Source organism: Rosa rugosa, chromosome 4 (genome assembly GCF_958449725.1).
Source record: "Rosa rugosa chromosome 4, drRosRugo1.1, whole genome shotgun sequence".
In the NCBI taxonomy this organism is placed as follows: Eukaryota; Viridiplantae; Streptophyta; class Magnoliopsida; order Rosales; family Rosaceae; genus Rosa; species Rosa rugosa.
The window spans coordinates 10,171,890-10,185,616 of NC_084823.1; positions in this window are offsets into that span (position 1 = coordinate 10,171,890).

Consider the following 13,727-nt stretch of genomic DNA (forward strand, 5'->3'; position numbering starts at 1 on the left):
ATTGCTGCCCAGAAGTTGTCTGGGATGCCTACGGCCTCCGTCCGGCCTGATTCGCGCCGCTGTCGAGGCCTGAAACGATGCAGAAGATCGACGTCCGCACTTTAGCGAAAGTGTGGACGTCCGCTTTGGAACAGGCATATATATATATATATATATATATATATATATATATATATATATATATATATATATATATAAGGACTTGTTTGATGTGTCATCGATCTTATGCAATTTTAAAAATATGAGAATGTATTCTCTTATGAATTTAAGGACTCCGTTTCCAGATATTTGAGGACATAATTTGTGTCCTTTTATAAAAAAGATGACACATTTGATAGTGTATTTTTTGTGTCCTCTCATAGATTAAGGATTCTATTTTCAGAGTTTTTAGGACACAATTTATGTGTTCTTGTATACAATAGATGATATAGTTGAGAGTGTTGTTTTTGTGTCCTCTCATAGATTTAAGGACTCCATTTTTAGAGCTTTTAGGACACAATTTATGTGTCCTTATATGAAAAAGAGGACACATATTAGATAATATAAGGATGCAATTTAGGTGTCCTCTTATATATATAAGGACACCACGTCCAAAGCTATCAGGACACATAAACTGTGTCCTCGTATAGATAAGAGGACACATTTCCAGTGTCCTTGTTTGGGACTTATAATGACTCCCGGATAGAGGACTCTTTTTAAAAGGGTCCTTGTATGTATTTAAGGACTCAGTTTCAATGTCCTTAAATCATGTTTTTGTAGTAGTGGTGATCTCGTCGTTTGAAAGATTGGCTGGAGGTGCTTGGGATTTTGGAGATGCATCATTGTCCCACGGGTCATTAGAATTGCTCGTTTCCCACTTGTGAGGCATACAAATCCAAGGTCGGACCTCAGATTACTTTTGGTCCAAATTTTGGGACAATTCTTAGGTTCACCCTTGGAGTGAATGAGCATATTCACCTCTATTGTCGATTAACATACTTTGGGGTTCATATGTTTATGTCTTTCTACCATACATGCTCTTTCACTTGGGTCAAGTTTTCATGTTTGCAGGTTACAGCTATAAAGGGGAAAGCTTTGTATGGTTATGGTAGAATAGGATAGCATATTGTGTATTGTGAAGTGTATGTTGATTTTGCCTAGGAAATGTCAAAGGGGGAGATTGTTAGTGCAAAATATTGTAGGTTTGACAGTTCCTAGCTCGACATCCAAGAGTCTTTTTTTAATTTCGGCTACTATACATCTCTTGGAACTTCATAAGTATGGACTGGTTCAAGGCTTCTTGCGCGTCTCATCTCAACACTCTGCCATCAGGTAATTCTTGCATTCATATGCTTGCTCATACTTGTGTATAGGAGTGATCTTGTTGTTCTCTCCTAAGTCACGATTGAACCTGCCTTTCAATCCTAATGTGCTGCCCTGGAATTGTGCTAATATATATTACTCCAACGACTTGACTTCTATAGGCTTTTGGAGCGAGTGTCATTTTTTGCTGGTCCATTCCCATCTGAAACCCGACAGAAATCTTATCACTTTGTTGTTGAATATATATGTGGGGTTTTGGGGCTTTTAGAGTTAGCGAGCGAATCCATCATAACATCTTCGCTGCCTCTTATTAGACAATCTTCTGCCCCTATGATCTGTATAAGCATGAGCCTTTATTTCATTTGTGAACCTTTCATGAGCTGTTCCTTGCTTAGCTCGTGAATGATTGTCCAAGTCTCAATCCCTTACTGTTATAGTTAATTGGTGAGTCTATGCATTCATGTGTGTTGCATACATGTCTTTGTGCCTTGAGATGATTGACGACTATGTGGAGAGTTGTGTCATCTGAAGATTGACGAAGGAGGTTCATATCCATCATTCAGAATCAGTAGCAAAGCACAGACAGAGCTGCCTTCTAGATTGGGTCTAGGAAGATTGAGTGTTTGTAAGTTCTTTATGTATTGATTTCTTTAGTGGATTTGTTACCGGCATAGTGCCCGCAGTTGTTTCCCTTTTCTAAGGGTTTTACTGCGTCAACAGATTTGGTGTTTGTGTGAGATGTTTTAGTTTCTGTTGATGGTTTGGTAATTCAAGAAACTCATAGCATCATTAGAGATATTGAAATCGATCTGCAGTTTCAATTAGGATTCAAGTTATACTGCAATCCTATTTTAGGATGCGAACCAGCCTGCACTCCTAAGTCTGATTCCTAAAGTTGTTGACACATTGACTCATTTCCATTAGTTGGGAAATATATACCCATTCTGTACTTACACTTTTACTTAATAAATTTATCATCCAACGGTCCATATCTTAGATTAATCTTTAAAGATCATCTATGTAAAAAAATCAATCAAATCAGAAATCAATTAATTATCTAATTGAATCAAACAAATGGATGGTTCTAACAACACTTACTACTATTATGATGAACCGTCCATGTATTTCATAGAAACGAATAACTAAAATGTCTTCGATTTGATTGATTTTTTACAGAGCTAATCTTTGTATGATATTATGCAACATGAATAGTTGGATTAGAAAATTATAAAGTTAAATTGCATTAATCACAATAAAGGGTGAATATGCTCGTTCACCCCAAGAGTGAACCTAAGATTTGTCCTTAGTTTTCTGAATCGGCCACCTTAGGCCAGCCATCTTTTTGAGACCTAAGTTCTTTATTTTTGGTGTTTGAAATACCGTATAAATAAAATAACAACTTTCCAAATTCACGAGGCGAATTTACATCTATTGAACAAATAGATGTAAAATGGCGCTTCAAACGTTACCAATTACAATTTACATCTATTTGAACAAAAATTACAATTTAAACCTAGTTTTACAAGGCATACTAAAAGTCAACATTCTTAAACACTCCCCCTTGTCCCACTTAAACTTGGTGATGGCGCTTCAAACGTTGCCTCGTTAAAAACCTTGCTCGAGTAATAGAAACCCTGTGGGACAACAACAACCTCGAAGAGGAGAAAAAGAGTATAACATGTCCTTCACTCTTAAAGATCAAACACGTAGACATTATACCTGCCCCTGATGTCGACATCTCCCCTTGATTGCTACTATCATGGGAGTTCTGATAATCTCCTCAATCCGATGCTCTTCATATATTTCTCAAATGTGGATGTAGGTAACGACTTAGTGAATAAGTCCGCTACATTATCCTCTAATTCGGATTTGATTCACTTCAATCTTTAAAAGTATTTGTTGTTGCTGATTATAGAATAACTTAGGCGATATATGCTTGGTATTGTCGCTCCTGATGAAACCTAACTTCATTTATTCAATACAAGCTGCATTATCTTCATAAATGCATGTAGGTTCATCTGTGGTAGACTTTAAACCACAAGTTCCTCGTATGTCTAATTATAGACCTTAGCCATAAGCATTCACGCACAGCTTCATGTAGAGCAATAATCTCTGCATGATTTGAAGAAGTAGTGACAATGGTTTGTTTTGTAGACCTCCAAGATATCGCAATGCTTCCCATGTTAAAGACATAACCAGTTTGAGAGCGAATTTGTGAGGATCAGAGAGGTATCCTACATCAGCAAAACCCATCAAAACATCACCATCGTTTTGATGGAGGGGAGGAGGGTGATGCCTGCCACCCTTGGCCGCGGCGGCGCCGGCGATTTAGCCTGTCACGACGTCGTGGACGGAGGCGTTTTGCCTAATGGGGTCTGATCCCATTCTTTTGTCATTCGTTTTCTCTCTGTATGGATAAAACAAGCTCATATCAATCATACATTTTAAGTATCGAAAGATTGTCTTGACACCAGTCCAATGGCGGCGTGTTGGCGCAGAGTTATGTCTAGCTAACAAGTTCACTGCGAATGAGATGTCCGGTCTTGTGCATTGTGCTAAGTACAATAATGCGTCTATTGCACTTAGATAGGGCACTTCTGCCTCAAACACGTCTTCTTACTCATCCTTTAGACGAAATGGATCCTTTCCAGGTTCAAGACTACAACCAATCATGGGAGTACTCACAGACTTCACTTTATCATCATTAAAGTGCCTTAATATTTTCTCAGTATATGCTGACTGATGGATCAATATCCCATCATTACGGTGCTCGAGTTCTAATCCAAGACAAAACTGTGTTTTCCCAAGATCTTTCATCAAATTCAGATTTCAAATACTTAACATTTTCCTTTAACTCATCAAGAGTTCTAATTAGGTTCATGTCATTAACATAAACTGCTATAATTGCATATCCGGAACTTATCCTTTTAATGAACACGCACGGGCATATTTCATTATTGACATATCTCTTCCCAATCAAGTAGTCACTTAGACGGTTATACCACGTCTGTCCAAATTGTTTCAATCCATATAGTAAGCGTTTTAACCTTATTGAAAACGTGCTCCGTGGTTTAGAGCTACTTGATTTGGGTAATTAAAGTCCATCTAGGACCTTCATATATTTCTCTGAATCTAGATCCCCATAGAGATATGCTGTAACCACATCCATAAGATGCATGTCAAGTTTTTCAGAAACTACCAAACTGACAAGGTAGCGGAACGTTATAACGTCCATTACGGGAGAATATGTCTCCTCGTAGTCGATTCCAAGGCATTGTGAGAAACCTTACGCCACAAGGCGGGTTTTATATCTTACAACCTCATTTTTCTCATTATGCTTTCTAACAAAGACCTATTTATGGCCGACAGGCTTTACACATAGGGGTGTCAGCGTTATAGACCCAAATACTTGTCTCTTTGTTAGTGAATCCAATTCACCCTGGATCGCATCTTTCCATTTAGGCCAATGTGTTCTTCGTTGAAATTCTTTAACAGTGCGAGGTTCGATATCATCATGTTCTATAATTCCTTGTGCAATAGAATATGCAAATGCATGATCAAGGATAATAGAATCTCTATTCAACATCCCATGTACACTAGTGTAATTCAATGAGATCTCTCTATTCTCTAGAATTGGTTCTGACATTGGAGCATCCTCCAATGATGTCTCTTGGATGTAACCATAATTCAGAATATTCTTATGAGACAGATTTCTTGTGTCGATGATTAATGGATTATTTTGTGCCAAACTCGCTTTCTTTCTTAGGCAAGAATCCATCAAACATGTGGGCCTCCCGCGCTTCCTTTGCAAGAGCCATGGCCTTAGCCACAAAATCACCACTATGGGAGACGTTGGCGCCATGCCCAATCCCTCTTGGGGTCATACCCTCTTTGTGTAGGGACACCAATCCTTGCAGGCATGTTTGCAGCAAGTATGTGTGATCTCATTACTTTAGCGATATCAGTAAATGTATCAGGCATCGAATCTACTATATTCTGAAGATCGAGAATTCTCCGCACTTCAATGTCAGACTGTGAGGTTCGGGGATCAAGATGAGACAAAGTGGGGATAGACCACAACAATTCATGTCGTTTCTGTTGAACATTTGTGTTCTTATCACCCCCTAACGACGGGAAGACTGTCTCATCAAAGTGACAATCCGCAAATCTAGCGTAAAGAGATCGCTTGTCAAGGGTTCTAAATAGCAGATAATGATTGGAGAATCATATTCAACATAAATGCTTAATTGTCTTTGAGGACCCATTTTAATACGTTGTGGCGGCACAATTTGCACATAAATTGCACACCCAAATATGCGTAAGTGTGAGACATTAGGCTCATACCCAGCATCATCTGGGACGCAGAAAAGGGTTGAGTGGCAGTGGGCCTCAGACAAATAAGCACAGTTGCATGCAATATTGTATAGCCCCAAGCAGAAACATGGAGATTGGTGCGCATAACCAATGCTCTAGCAACCATTTGAAGCCCCTTAAAGGCAGCTTATGGGAGACCATTTTAGGTGTGAACATGAAGAACTGGATGTTCAACTTCAATCCCAATGGACATGCAATAATCATCAAAAGTTTTTTATGTAAACTCCCCAGCATTGTCAAGACGTATGGGCTTAATAGGATGATCTGAATGGTGAGCCCTTAGCTTAATAATTTGTGTTAGGAGTTTAGCAAATGCAGCATTCCTTGTGGACAAGAGCATGACATGTGATCAACGTGTCGATGCATCAACCAATACCATAAAATATCTAAATAGCCCGCAAGGTGGTTGAATAGGTCCACAAATATCACTTTGGACTCTTTGCAAGAATGGAATATTTTCCTTAGTATCCTTAGCATAGAATGGTCTCGATCCTAATTTTGCTAAAGAGTAGGCTTTGCAGAATGAAAGATGGGCTTTAGAAGCAACCAATGAGGATTTTGGTTGAGCCACAAAGTCACAATTTCCTTTAGGAGTTAAGGAAGCATCCATGGCTTCAAAGCCATGTTGGGGCCGCAGGGGGTAGGCGGCGCCAGCCCTAACCAGCTGGTGTTGGACGGCGGCAGTCCTTTTCTCTCTTTGAATCGATTTTTATTTCTTACTTCTCTTCGTTCTGAAGAAAGGATGTCCGTGTGAAGTCTTTAATATGCGGATCATATTATCACGACTTGGGTGTCCCAAACGTTGCTGCCAAAATCTATATGTGTCAGAATCCCATAAGTCATCTCTTATGACATTGTTAGCTAGATTTAATTACTCGAATAATGGTTACATATAACCCGCTAGAACGACACAAAAGTTTGTCTAATACTCGTTTATGTCCGTTGACACCCCAAAAATAGACGCTCAACTTAACCCTGCAAAATTGTAGTTGTTAGTATAGAATAAGTAGGGATCGTTTAAGCCGGGGATTGAGGGTACACAAGTAATTACATAATAAATAAAGAATCAAAACAAATAAAGAATCAAAGAATATAAGTATATACAAAAATAATGAAAGAATGAGTGAACATGAAATCGTAACAAGGGGGTTTTAGGTTTTGTAACACAGAAAATTAAAGTAAAACATAAAAACAATGCGGGATTTACAATGATATGAATGAACATGTTAGAGATTCAGAAATCCACCACCAAAACATGCTCAAGACAAATTTGTTATCCTAGTTTCAATTACCAAGTCATGAAAATGTTTCAATCAAGAACAAACCATGAACGCACTGCATAAGTTTTTATTACTTCCCTAGATTACTTAAGCAAGATGAACGAACCATTACTAAGCCTTTAGAATAAACAATCAAGGTATAGAACGCTATCCTATCAACAATTTATTCCAAGCATTAATCACATGTGGAAGTTTGATCGAAACAAGTATGCAAAACTAGTGTGGAACGCCTACCTAGCATGCAATCCTTTTTATTTGATTTCACCTATTGTCCTATAGGTTTTACTACCATTGAAATAAGCATTATTAACCGTTTAGGAGATTAAAATACCTATTTCTAGCCCCACTCACATGATCATAATATTTTATGTGCGCATTCATAAAACATAAACATGCAAGAGTTATCTGTAAACCAAAGCCAAATAAACAAATTCATAACAAAGTAGTTTCAAAACTAAGAATCAAAACAATGTCAAAACCATGTCTTAGGGCTTCAAACCTTGCCCCTAACAAACTAACAAAAGTAATTTAGTTATACATTGTCATAGTATAATAAAAATAGAGAAAAAGAAACAGATGGCGGGCGGATGAATAAGAAAAAGAGACAGAAGAGAAGGTGAAGGGTGTGGTCCTTCTCATTGTGCTACAGAGGCTCTTTATATAGGAGATATACAACCCTAGTTTCCTTATTCAACTCTGCTTGTAATTTGCTTGAGGTTTCCTTCGATTGATGCACAATTTAATTACTTTCAAGCCAATAAAATAATTCCATGTCATCAAGATTGAGTCATCATCCCCAATTCGTATCCAAGTATGATTGGGGAAGCCTTTGGACATCATCGACTCTAGAATCTTCATGTAAATATAAATTCCCGTCAAAAACCAGATTCACGCCAGCTTGACCTTCCTGTACTAAATCGGTCATAACTTCTTCTAGAAAAATGATATCGACGAACCGTAAAAAGCTGTGAAACTAGACATCCAAGGATTTTCAAAAATATAAAGATCATTATCTGGTTCGTTCTGAGCTGCTCTCAGTGCTCTGTCAAAATTGACTGATCTGCACAGGCAGATTTCCTGATTTTGCCTTTCATGCGTCTTTTCTCCTTTATTTTCTCCTTTACTCCACAAGAATCCTAAAACAATAAAACAAACATTAATACTTTCTATTAAGAGAAATAGCTTGACAAAATGCAAGGAAATATTAATATAAATATCGCACATTATGCTCCTTTCATCCGTAGTCATTAGAGGTGATGCAAAGAAATTCTTGTCCATTTTCACAATGTGTTTCTACATGAAAATCATTGGCTCTTATATCTTTAAAGCCTAAGAGGGTTCTTCCAGCCCTAGGAGCATATAGAGCTTCGGTGACATTAATAATGTGCCATTTGGCAATAAAAATTGAGCTAGTCCTCGACCATGAATCAATTTTGATGACCCAGCCATCGTAGTCACAAAAGATCGAGCAGCCGTCATCTCAAGGAATAACTGCCTATTTCGAAGTATAGTATGCGTAGTAGCACTATCCACGAGACATTCTAGCTCTTCGGGAAACATTCCTAAAAATTATAAAGTTCGAAATTAAAATATGTCCAAGACATTCAATAAAATAAATCAAGATTTTATTAATAATAGCCAATGATTATATCAAAGTTTCTTGACCAAAATCTAATCCAAAATAATAAAAATCAAACTTAGACAAATAGTAATTACTCGATCCTTTCGGTAACTCGAATTTGGTTGTGACCAGGTAAGGTAAGTCGAGATTTTGGTAGAGTTATGCTCTCTTGTAAAACCGTTTTCTCAGTTCAAACCTTTCCTAGACATCACATTTAATTGGATGGGCCTAATCGAGAAAGAGTTAAAACAAATTTCATTTATTGATTAAGGCATAATTGTCATTACATAATTCTTGGAAAATAAAAGACTATCTAATCAAAATCTGTGGCATCCATATACTTTTTTTTTTTGGTCAATTGTATTAGATGGTCCAAATGGTACATCAAAATACAAGAGGTACAAAAGACCCCAGCAATAAGAGGCACATAGGCCCCAGCAACAAGAGGCACATAGGCCCAGCAATAGAGGCACTTAGGCCCAGCATAAACAAAATAAAACCCATAATGGGTTTGGCCAAATTAAATCTCAAAAGCCCAAAGATAAAAGAAAGAAACCCTAAAATTCCTAACAGCCACCACATCTTCATCAGCCGTAAAGTATTCCTGCCGCAGTAATCAAGCTGTTGCTTGATTTGAATTCGCCGCCGCAGCACCAGATCGTACCGCCTTCTCCACCGGTTGTGACACACGCCAGGCTCAAGAACGCCCAATAGAAACCGAGTAACCGAAGAGAGAGTGATTACCGAGGTAATCTGGACACCCTCTGTTGAGATAACAAAAATTCGCCAACGGGTGAAAGTTTGTTTAGAGGTGGTGGAGCAGGGAGTAGATCTGAAAGCTAAATCGGTCAAACCTGCCAAACAAGAACAATAACAAAGGAGGAGGAAAATCTGTGCTAAAAAGCTTATGAAACGTTGATGTGAGATAAGATTTGGGTTGTGATGATGGAGTGAAGAGGTGGAAAGGTGATGGGGGTGATGAGAGTGAGAGCTCGCCCAGTCATGACGGAGCTCATGATGGCAGCATATGATGGGTAGGTGGAGAATATGAAGGAAATAGAGGTAAGAGAAAGAGGAGGAAAATGAAGGAAAAGGGCAGATCTGGTCAAGAAAGAGGCTGGGTGGATGGAGTGGAGATGGAGGTAAAAGTAATGATGGGGTGGGTGGTGGTGGTGGTGGAAATGGAGGTGATGGTGAGACTCAAAATGATGGCTGATCTGAGAAAATTTCTAGAGAGAAGGAGGAGCCTCTCTCTCTAGAAACTTTCCCGTAGAAAATTGCAGCAGTTCATGGCATCCATATACTTGACTTTGCCAGATTTGAAGTCTACTATAGTGAGATTGACGTTATTGTCATCTCCTTCAGTGGCGAGATAGGCTTCTTGCTCTCTCAAGTCCCTATACGCCTTGTATTGTGCAGCTAACTTATTGCTTGCATTACATTGTTTGAACCAATGCTCACTTGATCCACACCTATGACAAACGTCATTGTGGTTGCCTCCCTTCAATTGAGGTGCACCTTGTGCACGTTGTTGGCGTCCCCTAAAGGGATTGATGCCACCAGCACGGCTCATGGCGGCTCCACCACAGCCTTGGGCGCCACGCCCTCCTCTCCCACGTTAGCTCTAGTTGCCACGTGCTCCCGCTCCAGTTTGGACCTTCCTTTTTAGGTCGGTCATATGGACCCACACGTCCGTTTTGTCCCTTATCTTTAGGGTTCTGCTCCCTGCGCCCTCCTTTGGGTGCATTATAATTCGCTTCGTGAATTATAATTTACATCTATTTGTTCAAATAGGTTTTTTGAACAAATAGATGTAAATTCGCCAGGTGTGGGGCGAGGCTAACCAAGGCAGTGGCGAGGCTAATCGGCAGGGGGCGAGGCTAACCTGAGGTGAGGCTAGGCGGGTTGATGGGCGTGGGGGCGCGCAGGTGCAGGCGAGCACGGGGGCGCGTAGGCAGGCGCTAGCGAGCAAGGCGCACGGGCCCGCTGGGCTGCAGGGGCATGTGAGGTTATCCAAGCGAGGCTAACGGTGGAGATTTTTTTTTCTTCAGTTTTTTTAGGTTTTTTATTTCAGAGTTAGGGCTCGTGCTGATAACGAAATTTAAGAATAAAGGATGCAGGAGAGATTCTAGAGAGAATTGGTGTGTCTATTCATTGATAATAGGAGCCATATATATAGGGATTACAAAGTACAATTTCTTGGAGTACAATTTCTTGGAGCCCTATTCTAACTTGAATTGGGAATCCAAAACCTTCTCTCCTACTACAACTATAGAAACTAAATCTAGTTTGACAAGGCACACTAAAAGTCAACATTCTTAAACAAAACCTACAAGAGAGTACAATAACAGCACATTAGAGTTTCTAAATAATTTTAAACACAAACAACACAATATTGAACAACAGGGAAAAACCAATCTCAATATCAAAAATTGTTTTCTAAAAAACGCAGCAGTTGGAAATACCAGGCACTGCTACCCTTGAATTGATGGACACAGGCATCTAGTGTTTGAAATCTACAACATTCTGCTCTCTACACGAAGTCAAAAAAAAAACCAATCAACATTATTCACTCAAATCGTTACAACCACAAACCAAAATGTCCAGAATGAAGCAATCAAAGATTGACAGTAAAGGTTAAGAAAAAAACTCACAGAGCCCTGGCCATATTGTTGAGAAGCTTCTCAGAATCTTGAAAGAATAGAGAAACAACCTCAACCACAAAATCTTGAAGCTATAGTTGTGCAACCTTATCATCCAAGAATCCCTTTTCATCACCAAATGAAAAACCCCATCATCAAAAATTCAAAATTCATCCAAAACCCCAAACAAAAAGGAACCAAAAAACAGCTTTGAACATAATTTTGGGAAGAAAAAAAATTATGTGTATAGGGATGCAAAATGAAAATGAAACTACTCAATGCTATATACACTTCATAATGCTCAATCATGCGACCTTGAATCTCCATGAATGCCTATAAAAGATTGATTGTGGTAAATAGCTAGCAAGTAGAGAAATTGGAACATTGAGAAAGGATAAAGCTTATTTACCCAATTTGACCAAGTAACTGCACGCAACACCTTGACCATGGCCTCTTCTACACATTCAACATCATTGTTGGTTCATGAATACAAAACTCCGGAAGCACGTCGCTCTTGCTCATAGCATCATCAAGCCTTGAAGAACACTTGGGAGCTCATGGACGAATTTAATCAAGAAACCAAGAGATGTAAATAACATGAAAATTTAGTCTAGAAGGAAAAGGAATACAATCATCCATAAAACCAAATTCAAATGCCAAACCAAACCCAGATAGATAAACCCACGTACCCACATTCATTTGCACCACCCAAAATTGCATGCACCAAAATTCAAAACCCAATCAATAGCACCCAAAATTCAAAAACCAATCAATAGCACCTAAAATTCAAACTTAGCTGGAGCTCAATTTCTCAAAGGTCTCTAATTGCTCAGTCGGATCCTCCAATTTGATAAATGGGTGCCAGCTCAATCGGATAGTCATGCTTGATTGAGTTCAATTAATTGCTCCTAAATCTCAGCTACCCATTACTTCAAAACCCACAGTGCTTTCAACTCAAACAGAGAAAAAGAAAACTTCAAAACCCATAGAGCTTTCAACTCAAGCAGAGAAAAAGAAAAAACAAATTCAAAACCAGAAGAAACTGAGAAAAAAAAAAGAATTAAAATCCAAAAAACCCATGTGCTTCAAATCAATACCTAGATTCCTCTTCTTCCTCTTCCCGTCCCCCCATTTCCCCTTCTCTCTCCGATCAGTCTCTTGATGTGAATTTCCCTATTCTTTTTTCTGTGCATGTCTCTCGCAAAAGACCTCTCTCTCTCTAAAAAACCCTACACGCTGTCCTCTTAGTACGACGCCCTAAGCGCCGTCCTCTTGGTACGACGCCTCTACGGCCTTCCTTCTTCGGTCTGGCCATCATGTTGCAAGGCAACATTCTCACTTGGAATTGCAGAGGTATTGTTAACCTCGAAACCCAACGTGCATTGATCGATTTAGTCCATGCTAAGAGACCATATCTCATCTTCTTGGCTGAAACCCTAGCAACGCCTCAACTGATCAACTCGTTGATAGCACGGCTAGGTTTTGTGGACAATATTTGTGTCCCAAAGGAACAGGAGTCACAGGGGCTGGCTCTACTATGGAGTTCGGAACTCCATGTTGATCTTCGCACCAAATCCGCACATCACATTGATGTAGAGGTAAGAGAGGTTGGAAAGAATGAAGTATGGAGATTCACCGGACTATATGGTTTTGCTGCACGAGAAGATCGACATAAAACGTGGTCCTTGATTGAAACCTTAGTCGCGGAAGCATGCTCGTTACCATGGTTGATGGCTGGTGATTTCAACGAGTTAATGACCATGACTAATAAGTCTGGTGGCCCTCCTAGGGCACTTGCGGCAATGGCGCAATTCAAGAATACTATGGCGGCAGCAGGACTTGTAGACATGGGATACTATGGCTGTAAATATACCTGGTTTAACAAATTTACCAAGGAACGCCTGGATCATAGCTTCCAGTCATGTTCTTGGCGAAATCTTTTCCTATTGAGCAGAACAATAACTTTGCCTCCTTCAGACTCAGATCGCAATCCGTTGTTGATTGAGGTACGTGCTGAGCGTGATCAGTATCGAAAACATAGTAGGCGTTTCTGTTTTGAGGAAATATGGTATGGCAACAAGCAGTGTACAGAGATCATCAAAAGACACTGGTCTTCTCCACTCACCGGAAATATGATGCAGCAGTTGGGTTCTAAGATACAGGCTACGGGCCAGAAGCTTATGCAATGGCATTCCACATTTCCACTGAATTTCAAAGACACAAGAATGAGCTTCGTGAGGTTCAAGAAAAGCTGCATGATATAATGAGACAACCATATTCTCCTTGGCAGTATGAAGAGCAAAGGAGGCTACATGTCAAACAGAGTCAACTTCTATCATAGCAAGAGAGATACTGGAGACAACGATGAAGGGCAATATGGTTAAAGGATGGTGATCGTAATTCTGCCTACTTTCATCGTAAGGCATCTAATAGGAAAAGCAGAAATACTATTCGAGGCCTGACGAATGAGGCTGGGGAATGGACTGATGATTCGAAAGAAATTCACCA